Source organism: Haliotis rubra, unplaced genomic scaffold, assembly GCF_003918875.1.
Source record: "Haliotis rubra isolate DU_JTF1 unplaced genomic scaffold, ASM391887v1 Scf32, whole genome shotgun sequence".
NCBI lineage: Eukaryota > Metazoa > Mollusca > Gastropoda > Lepetellida > Haliotidae > Haliotis > Haliotis rubra.
In genome coordinates this window covers 2,607,480-2,620,223 of record NW_025766991.1, presented here as the reverse complement: position 1 = coordinate 2,620,223, position 12,744 = coordinate 2,607,480, and positions in this window count along the sequence as shown.

Sequence of the window (12,744 nt, the reverse complement as noted above, 5' to 3'; positions counted from 1 at the left end):
CAGAAGAGTGATGTAATCTGTACTGGAGACCAACTGCAACTGTAGAACCCTTAATGTTGAACTTTGTGTTCACAGTATCGATTAACTGATTGAGTGCTTGTTGTTAAACGCCACAGTGAACACTATTTCGGTTGTCTTGTGTATTTATGTAAGTTAACCTGGGTTAAACAAATAAGTGATTGATATTATGAACACCGTCTTAAGCAGTCGGCAGAGTTACATGCAGTCGACTAAATCATCGCGACTGTTCTCACGATGGAACGTCCTGGGGAAGAGAACACCATGGACCAGCTCTGTTCAGGATTATCAGGATGTGAATATTATGATTCGATTTGGTAGGGATAACCCTTAACATTCACATTTACTGACCCGTGATCCGGGTTAGAATATTGGCTTTTAGTAACCCATGCTTGTCGTAAGAGGCGAGACGTGATCGGGTGGTCAGGCTCGCTGGCTTGGTTGACACATGTCATCGGTTCCCCATTGCGCCGATCGATGCTCATGTTGTTGATCACTGGATTGTCTGGTCCAGACTCCATTATTTGCAGACCGCCGCCATATAGCTGGAATATTGCTGAGTGCGGCGTAAAACTAAACTCACTCACTCGTATTTACTGAGATGTGTTCAGTTTGTGGAGTCGAGTTTTCCCTCAAATCTGTAGGACGACAGAGGAGCCGTTTACAATATCCACCGTGTAACCGTTCTATGACATCGTTGTTACTGCGTGTACAACCGAAGCAGACGTTGTAGAAGACACAGAAGTAGTTGTAGTAGCAGTGGTAGTTGTAGTAGCAGTGGTAGTAAAAATCAAAGGCGGACTTTGCCAAAGGAAGGTTTGTTCGACAATATATCATGGTTGCTGGAGTAAGAGTCATAAATCGACTGAATCGTTAGAAATAAAGATGTGTCACTCGAGAATGGTAGATTTTCTTATGTCGATAACAATATTTATCAAACATTTCATCGGAACTCATAGACTAACAACTAGTCTCTGAAATGAACATATTTTACAAAAAAAATGCTCAAAGTGGAAAAAATATAATATAATGAAAGGGAGCCCTGAGACTTTCTTCATTTTCAGACTAATCTAGACTTGCCACATGTTCTAGACTGGCGTGGGATTTCTTGGATATATTTACTTCAGGGTCTGTATGACAGACTACAGAACTCACTACAGTCACCGTATGACAATCATCCGTTTGAAAGTTAAATATACGCTTAACTAAAGAGAATGCAAATTTTAGAAGTACTGTTCTTCCAAAATTGGACCCAGAATAAAAAACAACAAATTAAACTCCTTTGGCCCACCCGCACGTGAGATCAAGATCTAATTTAAAGGAGGATAACGATGTAGGTGCATGACCTGGGATCGATCTATGGTAGCCGTTACGAGGTAATGACCGCCAAACTCATAAACCTGCTCAAGTATCTCATTGACGTTTATTTGGAATAAACATTATGTGGGTAATTTCAACTTGATGTAATGTTTTTTTAATTAGAAAACATTACATACATAGTTACGTTTACGAATTAGGAGGAAGAACCTCCTTGTGAATTCAAGGAAACAGTTGATAGATTGTCTGTTTGTATGACAAAATGTTTATAAATTAGATTAAACACTTAGCTCAAACGTCAACATCGGTTCTAATAGCAGCTACAAAAGAAACTGACAGATTGCGATTATTACACTATGCAAGAATTCCAGCATAGAACTAAACTGACCGGTACCCATATTCATACTGACTGTATTCACATACCCTATCTGTTGCGTTACGGATCGGTATAGACCTCATGCTTACGAGTCGAATATGGGGATTGGGTGGTCGCGGTTTGTGACCTGGATAAAATCGTGTCATCATAGCACTATGACACTGGTATTCTCACGCTTTTGTTACGGGTATTCCTGGACATAACTCGAATATTTAGAGACCTCCGTTATATAGATGTAACATTGCGGACTGACGCTAAACATTCAACTCCCACGTACTCAACTACAACTTCTTTCATGTGTGTGGATATTTTATAGCGTGCGGCACATTATACGGTCAAACGCCATTCTGAAGTTTGACGGGACGTACGGAAGAACCTTCCAGGTGTCCCAGATCGACTCAACTGAAAAATAAAAATTATGAATGAAGAAATAATACGAAGGTACCAACCAATTCGTTACAACCGGAAGTTCGACCGTGGACTATAAATCGTGCTAATCAGCACTGGAATGCACGATGGTTCTGTGAATCGCTACAGAAGCAGGTGACTTTGTTTAACTGACGTTTAACGTTGACCTTTCCCAGTCGTAGCGATGACGTCAAGAATGAGCTGCATACAATATTTGTGGTGGAACCGGGGTATTTTCGGTGTGACCACCTGAATCTCCTGGCTGTCCCCCTCACCTAACAACTGCCGTTCTTGTAGTTAGACGTGATTCTTGCTAAAAGCGGTGTAAATAAATATTCGATCACTGTATGTTAAACTGGTCCTATGCTAGTAAGTGAGTTCAGTTTTACGCCGCTTTTAGCAATATTCAGGCAATATCTCGGCGGGGGACACCAGAAATGGGCTTCACACATTGTACCCACGTGGGGAATCGAACCCGGGTCTTCAGCGTGACGAGCGGACGCTTCAACCACAATGCTACTCCACCACCCCTATGTTTGTAGTAAGAGGTGATTGTGGATCGAGTGGTCTGACTCGTTGACTTGGTTGATTGCCTCTCTTCGTTCCCCTGGACCATTGTTCATAATATCAGTCATTAGATTTCTTGGTTGATCCTGTTCCACAAACCGATCTTACGGTTATCGTAAATCCCTTACTTTAACATTGACGTTCCATGACCATTGGCCTGAGATTGTTGTACAACAGCGCACAAATACGACAATTTACAGGGCACCGTCATATAGCTGGAATATTGCTGAAGGCGGCCGCAAACAACGAACTAACATAAAAAATGTATGTTAAAGACACACGGAAAACACACGCCTTACATTTCAGAGGTACGTTTATTTAATCATGTTTTTGCGAAAATGTTTCTTTCCATCCTTTTAACAAACCCGGAATCAAGGATCTAAAACTTTCTGAAACAACCCCGCCTCTCAGTGATCCCTATCCATGGTGTATTTACAGTGGTTGGAGTAATGTTTGAGTTGCTAATGAGATATTTGAAGGGCTCTATGGCGAGACCTATACCTCAGTCCCGCCATCCGACTGTCCTTCAGGGGAAGCCAGATATGCGGGCGCCGAAAGTCCCGAAAAATAGCACAATGTTTTTAAGTCCGTATTTAGATGTAGTGTGTTTATATACGAAGACAAGAACTAAATCGGGATACGTCGGTAGAATAATTTAAAAAATACAGGTATTGGTTTTCACATGGTTTTAAACTTAGGTTAACCAAAGTGTATGCATATATATAGTTTGTGAATAAAACGTGAATGCCAAAGAATACCCAGTCTCAATTATCCGACGAAACATTCCAGAGGGGGTAAATGGAACTATAGAGGTAGACTAACGCTTAGTCTCTGAATATATAATTTTGATTACAACACATAAACCCATTTAGAAGGAGCTCAAGGGAGACCAGAGATCCCGAACCTGGGGAAAACCAGACTTGCACCATTAAGGGCTTTAGCATTGCAGGGAGGGCTAGGCTGTAGGGGAAATAATGTGGTTCAGTGACTGTGAGACAGACTAATATAAAGATGCAAATTAGTATGTACGTGAATGGATCACTAAAAATCAGTGATGACACCGGGTGTTCATGGAAAGGGTAAGAATGTCATGCCTTCATGTAGCACCCGTCTCTCTCTCAATTTGCATTAAAAGTATGTTTGTTGTCTGTCATTCAGCCTGAACTAATTATATATTGTCCATATTGGGGTTGGAGGTTTGCATGACCAACCTTAGTGGGAGCATCACACCGACAGTTAGTCTGTCTCACAGTCCCTGAACCACATTAATTTCCCTACTGCCAAGCCCTCTCTGCAGTGCTAAAGCCCTAAATAAAGCAAGTCTAGATTTCCTCAGGTTCTGAATCTCTGGTCTCCCTAGGGCTCCTTTTCAATATAAATGGGCTTGTTTGTTACTATCAAAATTATATATATTCAGAGACTAAGCCTTAGTCTAACCGAGAATATGCGAAACTAGTTATTGTATTTTGCTGTGATTTTTCGTTGTTTAGGGGGTAATTTCGAAACATTCTATTCAACATTCGCAAGCATTCTATTTTGAAATTAGCCGAGTCATGTCATTTAGGCTTTTAGCGACGGTGAATTGAAATGTTTTTGTGTGTGTAGATGTATCCAATGTATTTAGACTCCCACGTGCTCACACAGATGAATTCAATGGAATGTCATTTAAGGTTCAGAACGTTTTATGCTCCGCAGTACTTGTGTAAGTGGTGAATCTAAAACATGTTTTGCTTTACAAATACAAGCTTGTATACATATTAAAGTGTGTGTACAAGTTGTGTACGCGTTGAATCGTTAATTATTTTAACGACAGACAACTCTTTTAATTGGTTTAGATCCTGAGTGAGTGAGTGAGTTTAGTTTTACGTCGCACTCAGCAATATTCCAGCTACGATGACGTGTCAACCAAGTCAGCGAGACTGACCACCCGATCCCGTTAGTCGTCTCCTACGACAAGTATGTGTTACTGAAGATCAATTCTAACCGGATCGTTTAGATCCTGAGTATAAGGATGTCGAAATGGCCTTCAAGAAACTGCCAATATTGACTGGCCTATATAATGTCTCCCATAGGACGACCTATTTTCAACAGTACAATGTGAAGAGCTCACACATCAAATGTTCCAGTTCTATGGCTTAGAGGAGATTGTGTCAAGAGACTATCCTTGGCCAAACTGAAAAAATGTAAAATATACATGTATGAAGTTCTTTGAACTTTTCGGTGCCCAGACCTTTAAGCACCTTATATGCAAGACTCTATGGCCGTCAACCTAGCAACCCTGAATCAAGCAACCCAATGTCTGCTGACTCTTATTTTATGATGATTATTAATCATTAAAGCATCAAAGATGTTTCCATAATAATGAGAAACCTATGCTGAAAACATTATTTGATTCCGATTTACTCATTAGCATATGGTTAAGAATCAATATCAAATAGTGACGAAAACAGGTGTTCGCGAAACGGTGAGAGTATCTGTCCTATTGGTGTCACCTGTAACACACGGAAAGGCAAGTCAATTATTTACTTCAATAGCACAAACCACGAGAACGTATTGTACAAGTCGGAATAAAGAGTTTTTTTCTACATGCTGATTCATCAGACGAGAAACTGACCTCCACGTGTGTACTGTTTCGAAGGTTTTAGTAAGCCTGTAACTGTTGAAACCCTGAGTGATATGATATGAACAAGAATGATATGATGTTCTCTAAAATCAACTTCGATCCCCGACCGCGTCATACCAAAAAGACGTTAAAATATGGTACTTGTTGGTCCCTGCCTGGCGCTCGGCATTAATGGGTACAACAAGGAGTAGTCGGCTCGGAGTCAGTATAATGTGTCTGAGTGGGGTATTCATGCTTCACTGCGGCATGGTATCTCAGTGGGCTAGCACTATAAAACCAGCTTAAATCTGGGCTAGTACAAGCAGCCGCACATACACATACACACGCATGCACGTCGTCATATGAGCGAAATGTTCTCAAGCACGACGTTAAACCCAATTTCACCTCACCTCTAAAATCTTCATGGAAAGACTTCATGATTACATATTAAATATTAAAAATATTAGTGATGACACCGGGTGTCCTCAATTGGTAAACGTGTCCTTCCATACAGACGGCATTCACGAATAAAACAATGGAAGACTACCAGCTGCATGTAACGGATTTGTTGAGAAAAACACTCATTTTTACTCATATCGCACTAAACATGTATCTAATGGTCGTTATTTTCATCATGATGTTTCAGTTGTCAAGGGGTAATGTTTTATCAAACTAGGAAATACTATTCTGAAAATCTTCTTTAGGTTATTATATTTTTGATTGAAGCATGATGAGAACGAAAATTGTCATTGCCAAAGATATTCTCATGACCTATCTTCAGAAGGTGAGCTGCAGAACATTTACTCGATGGACAATCAAGAGAGACATCCAGCTTGACCTTGGCATACTTGCTAACATGTGATATAAGCGGCGTCAGTTTTAATACCAAATAATTTGGGGTATTAGTATGTGGATTAACTTGGAGATGACCCAGATGATACGGTTATATAGACAATAAGTCAGTTATAACATCTGATACAGTCTCAATGACAGAGCCTCATTGACAGAATGACCACAGTGGTCAGTCAAGCATGAGATATTTCATACACAACACTGCTTGTATGCACTGACTGCTCATCATCCTTTCAATACAAGTATCCCGGTACACGTGTATAGGTTCTTCACGTTGTCATAATCTGAGTCACCGGCGTGAACTGTGTCTTGGTGTTTCATGAAATTCAAGAAGTCCTTAACAAAATTTATGATTTATTCTGTCAGTTTCCACACAATACTTGTCACCAGTATCCGAGGCTAAGGCAATGAAGGTTTGGGATGCTACTGGGATTTGAGTGTTGCAGCTGGGGGTAGTAAACCCGAGTAATGGGACATTTAGCTGTAGGAAGTCCCGTGGATGTCAATAGAAATCTACTCGTATTTTCTGGTGTGTAGGGCGAGTTTTCCGCTACATAACTTATGTATACATGGCGTTCCAAATGACAAACGCGGTTGATGCCCTGATGAGGTATAATTTACGCTCTGTTTACACCGACTGCGTTGTTTGAAATACACACGTCTCATTCATGTATAATGAAATGCGTGTTGATTCTACTTGTAACTTTCCCGACTGAAATATATACCGCGGTTATTGGGAGAAATAAATAATGTAGGTAATGCCCTTCTCTCGTGTCTCTTGAAACCACGTCGATTGAATATAAATTTTAGAGGTGATATTTGAAATTTGAAATTTAAACACATTTACGCTCTTCAAGACTAGTGTTTATTTAATCTAACAATGCGATATAGTGATGTATTGGTGATTTTGTTGGCAATTTATCTTAATCGTCCATAACGGAATTATTCCAAACTTCATCCGCGAATATGTCAAAAGATGCTGAACTGACTTTAAAATTAGATTCTAGCCAATCTCAGATTTGTTCATGTTTTATCAGATTTCAGGAATATGTCAGGTATACATGGCGAGGTCAAAATTTTATGCCGGTTTTGACAGTGTGCCGGATTAGACAGGTGCCGGTGTTGGCAGGTTCCACTGTATTTCATGGCGGTGGACTTTGCAAGACATTGAGAAGTTGGCGGTTCATAGCGAGACGATGTGTATAGATTCCAACTTAGAAACGTGGTGTATGAAGTATTCCTAAGTTGAAACACTGAACTGAGAGTCCAATAGCCTTGCTCCAAATCTGTACTGAATAGAAAGTAAGTCTACACATTAGAGTGGCAAGTCTAGGTAAACAAACAGTACTCCGGTCTTTTACAAGGACAATTTGTTCTTATTATACTCTCGAAATTATGATAACTGGTAATTCTTTTCTTCATAGACTTGCACAAGTCTAAGGACACAAATCATTGGCTTTACACAGAGTAGCCACGCATACGATCTGCTTCGTAGTTAATATGCTAGTTGTAGGGCTATACTCGGTAGCCAAACATGAGGTTTTCGTACAGAATGTATTGGAAGTCGAGCTGTTCTCGGTACTCAGTTAGGTGTGGGATAACACGGGATAGCCAAACATTGGATCTTCTTCGTATCCAGTATACTTGGTCTTGCATACCCGTGAAGAACCGGGCGAAAATTGGGCCTTCATCAAAGCCATACTTGTCGTAAGATGCGGCTTACGGGATCGGGTGATCAGGCTCGCTGATTTGGTTGACACATGTCATCATATCCCAATTGCATAGATTGATACTCATGCTGGTGATCACTGGATTGTCTGGTCCAGACTTGATTATTTTCAGACCGCCGCCTTATAGCTGGAATATTCCTGAGTGCGGCGTAAAACAACAAACCAAGCCCAAATCCAAAAAATTAGTCTTGCAGTCGAACTACTACTACTGGGTACTCATGAGTTGAATGTGAGACTAATAAAACCGCATATAGATAACTGAGTCATGCAAACTTCACTCCACAGAAACGTCAACTCATGTTCAGAGAGAAATGTCACAGAGGATGGTGTCGCACTGTCGTGGTGGCCTGTGTGTCTGCTAAATCAGATGTATGGTAATCACTTGTTAAGCTGGGTGGTCCTACCTACTTCCTTTTAATACTGTGTGGGTAGTGTTCTAGCCATAAGCATAGCGAATGTGTCGCCTGCAGTCCGTCCTTGGCGATGACCAGTCAATGACTCGTGATAATTTCACGCCCTGACCTATCAACGTAGGCGGGAGAGTTTGTAAATGGCGAGATTTCACAATGATCGGAACTCGAGGTGAGACAGCCTAACACCCACTCAGAATCATCGCCAGAAATAGACCCGCCAATTTGGATATATCAATGAAAGGTATGTCGCCTTCCCGCCCTGTCGTCTGCTTCCTGGCTGGAGACTGTCGTCTGTCCGGCGCGCGGACACCAACAGTCGACAGACGAGACCGTACCCAGTCTGTCGAGACTGTCGGATCGTCCCGTCGGTTTCTGCTCCCTCATTCCTAACTGTCTTGAAGCAGGCTGCCTTTTCGTTGTGACCAGGCGCGCGACTATCTACCCATGTTCATGTATCCTTGACTGATTAGTGGCGTGTAAGACTCATCAAGAGTGCCACCTGATATCTACCTGGGGCCATTTTACAGGCATAATGGGGAAATATTAAGTAAACAGTTTGGGCACCGATTAGATTCCGCTTCACTTCGTGTGGTCGTGTTTGTGAATTGAATTAGCGTGTCGCTGCAAAACGCTTTGTTGGTGTTATCTCAATTAATGCTACTTAGTTGAGTAAGGCACTCCCACCCGTCCGTGGCCATTTGCAGGCCACATACCACCCCGGTCGTCTGAAGAGCGGTGATAGAGACTATGCCTCCTGATGAGCACTAGACAAAGACTACCATTGTCATGTAACTGTATCACCCAAACCTCCCTCCTTTACAGACCCCAGAGCATGTATTTAAACTCACGTTCTCACCCACTCATTTCTCAAGTCCAACAGCCCATACTCATCCCCTATTCGGCTCCAGGGATTAGAGAAGTGTGAGGGGTTTTACAATACGTTGGTTCCCCTTCAGAATGATTTCAGGGACTTATCTTGCCCACCAGTATAACCCGAGAAAAAGACATTTTCTAAACATCTTGTGTTTTTTTAGATTGTATTTCTCTATACAAGTCATCATCATCATCATCATCATCATCATCATCATCATCATCATCATCATCATCATCACCACCACCACAACCACCATCATCATCATCATCATCATCATCGTCATCGTCATCATCATCATCACACCACCACGACCATCATCATCATCATCACCATCATCATCATCATCACCATCATCATCATCATTCATCGTCGTCGTCGTCGTCGTCATCATCATCATCATCATTTACAGCAGCAGTAGCGGTATTATCTACCAGAACCATTTGCAATATAATTTAAATAAATGCATTTTTGGCAACATGGCCATAGAATAGAACCAATAACTCAGGATATTATATACTTTATGTAATCACATGGAAAACGCATTTAACTTGGTTCATGACCCTGGTCATAATTACTAGTAAGTTTATTTATGTTAAACATTATAGTTATGATATCGTTTGAAACGAAGTCACCAAGCGAGCTTTGGGGCGGTATGATAATTGTCATCTCAGTAGGACGTGATTGGCATTTAACTCAGAGGCATGTTATATTGTGATCGATTACATAATCATTAATGTGAAGTCCCCAAATACCATGCATCAATCAATCAGTATCGGCCTCGGCATCGACCTGTCACATAACACTATCAGTGTTAACACCCCTACACTGTCCCATAACACTGTCATTGTTAACACCCCTACACTGTCCCATAACACTGTCATTGTTAACACCCCCACACTGTCCCATAACACTGTCATTGTTAACACCCCGTACACTGTCCCATAACACTATCATTGTTAACACCCCGTACACTGTCCCATAACACTATCAGTGTTAACACCCCTACACTGTCCCATAACACTGTCATTGTTAACACCCCACACTGTCCCATAACACTGTCATTGTTAACACCCCCACACTGTCCCATAACACTGTCATTGTTAACACCCCGTACACTGTCCCATAACACTGTCAGTGTTAACACCCCGTACACTGTCCCATAACACTATCAGTGTTAACACCCCTACACTGTCCCATAACACTGCCATTGTTAACACCCCCACACTGTCCCATAACACTGTCATTGTTAACACCCCCACACTGTCCCATAACACTGTCATTGTTAACACCCCGTACACTGTCCCATAACACTGTCATTGTTAACAACCCCACACTGTCCCATAACACTGTCATTATTAACACCCCGTACACTGTCCCATAACACTGTCATTATTAACACCCCGTATACTGTCCCATAACACTATCAGTGTTAACACCCACACACTGTCCCATAACACTGTCATTGTTAACACCTCGTACTCTGTCCCATAACACTATCATTATTGACACCCCGTATACTGTCCCATAACACTATCAGTGTTAACACCCCCACACTGTCCCATAACACTGTCATTGTTAACGTCCCGTATACTGTCCCATAACACTCTCATTATTAACACCCCGTATACTGTCCCATAACACTGTCATTGTTAACACTCCCACACTGTCCCATAACACTGTCATTATTAACACCCCGTACACTGTCCCATAACACTGTCATTATTAACACCCCGTATACTGTCCCATAACACTATCAGTGTTAACACCCACACACTGTCCCATAACACTGTCATTGTTAAAGGTCACATGCAACCAAAAAATCAAACATAATTAAAACACAATTATCACTTATTCATGACATATAATATACATTGCTGGTTATGAAAAAATATATAAACAAAATTATAAGCGTACAATCGCAAATCAAAAGTGCAAAATTGTGTACTTCGGTTTACTTCCCAAGAAACGAAGCAGCCGGGATACCGAACCCAGTCAGAGCGGGTGGGTGTGCACTCAAGTGTAACGGCTGGTTCATTTGCAGATGCCCTCACGGCTAATTGTGTGTATATATATAGGGAGATGTTGGGTTTTGTAAATACATGCTCATTTTTGGTGTATAACATTTTGCAATCAACAGACATCATAACATGTCATGTGTTCAAGTATCACACCTGCCTGTCTGTGTAATTACATAATGTGACAGAGATCGAACTCGGGTCATAAATCAATGCGTTTTGTTTATGGTGTATAGCCTGATTGGTGTTAAGTTCAAATTGCATGTGGTCAGTGATAGCAGCTGTGTATTGAATATTGTCATTAGCAGACAGGCAGGCAGACACACAGGTGTCAATAAAACAAGACATTGAGTTTTGTCTGTGACAACGACATATCAAGATCACAGTTAGAAATTCTGTCAACGCTAAATAATGACATTGCTTTTAAGTATCGAACTGAGAAAGTAACTCGGTAAGAAGAACGTGTGGTGAAATAGACAAATGAAATTATATAAACAGTTAATTTACTGTCATAACATATAAAAAGCTCGCGCCTGTGAGATATCAACAAAACATTAGAAAAATAGCTCACACCAAAGCCTTCACCGAGTATTCACCCGACAACCCGCTTCCAAGCTGCGCGAACCTATTTACTTGCGCACGTGCTATGAGCGCAGCCCAGCTGTTGAAACCCGTTTTCCCCAGAAAAGTCGGGGGAAAATTAGTGAAACGTTTGAACTCCGATTTCGCGCGGTTTTTTTCATCGCGTTATTTTTCAACTTTATAAGTTGAATTTGCATTTTTGACGAATTGTTTCGGTAAGTCCATACCGTAAGGTATCAGAATCTGCAAAGTTGTGTTTTACGTTGCATGTGACCTTTAACACCTCGTACTCTGTCCCATAACACTATCATTATTAACACCCCGTATACTGTCCCATAACACTGTCAGTGTTAACACCCACACACTGTCATTGTTAACACCCCGTACACTGTCCCATAACACTGTCATTATTAACACCCCGTACACTGTCCCATAACACTGTCATTATTAACACCCCGTATACTGTCCCATAACACTATCAGTGTTAACACCCACACACTTTCCCATAACACTGTCATTGTTAACACCTCGTACACTGTCCCATAACACTGTCATTATTAACACCCCGTATACTGTCCCATAACACTATCAGTGTTAACACCCACACACTGTCCCATAACACTGTCATTGTTAACACCCCGTACACTGTCCCATAACACTGTCATTGTTAACACCCCGAACACTGTCCCATAACACTGTCATTGTTAACACCCCGTACACTTCACCAGCCCCACAACATAGAAAATAACGTCTGAATTTATATTTTATAAATTTTAAAATTTATATTTTTGTAATTATGTCCCTGTTAAAGTGTAACGTATGAATTTCTGTAAAATCTCGAGGCACGTCAATCAAGGAATACTAACCTGATGGTAACACGTGTTACATGTATGTTTTTGTGTTCTTGACGAGTAAAACGTGATTGCAAGAAACGACAAAAAAGAAGCTGTGCATGTTTATATGCTGAGCAAAATCCTTTTATATTATTAT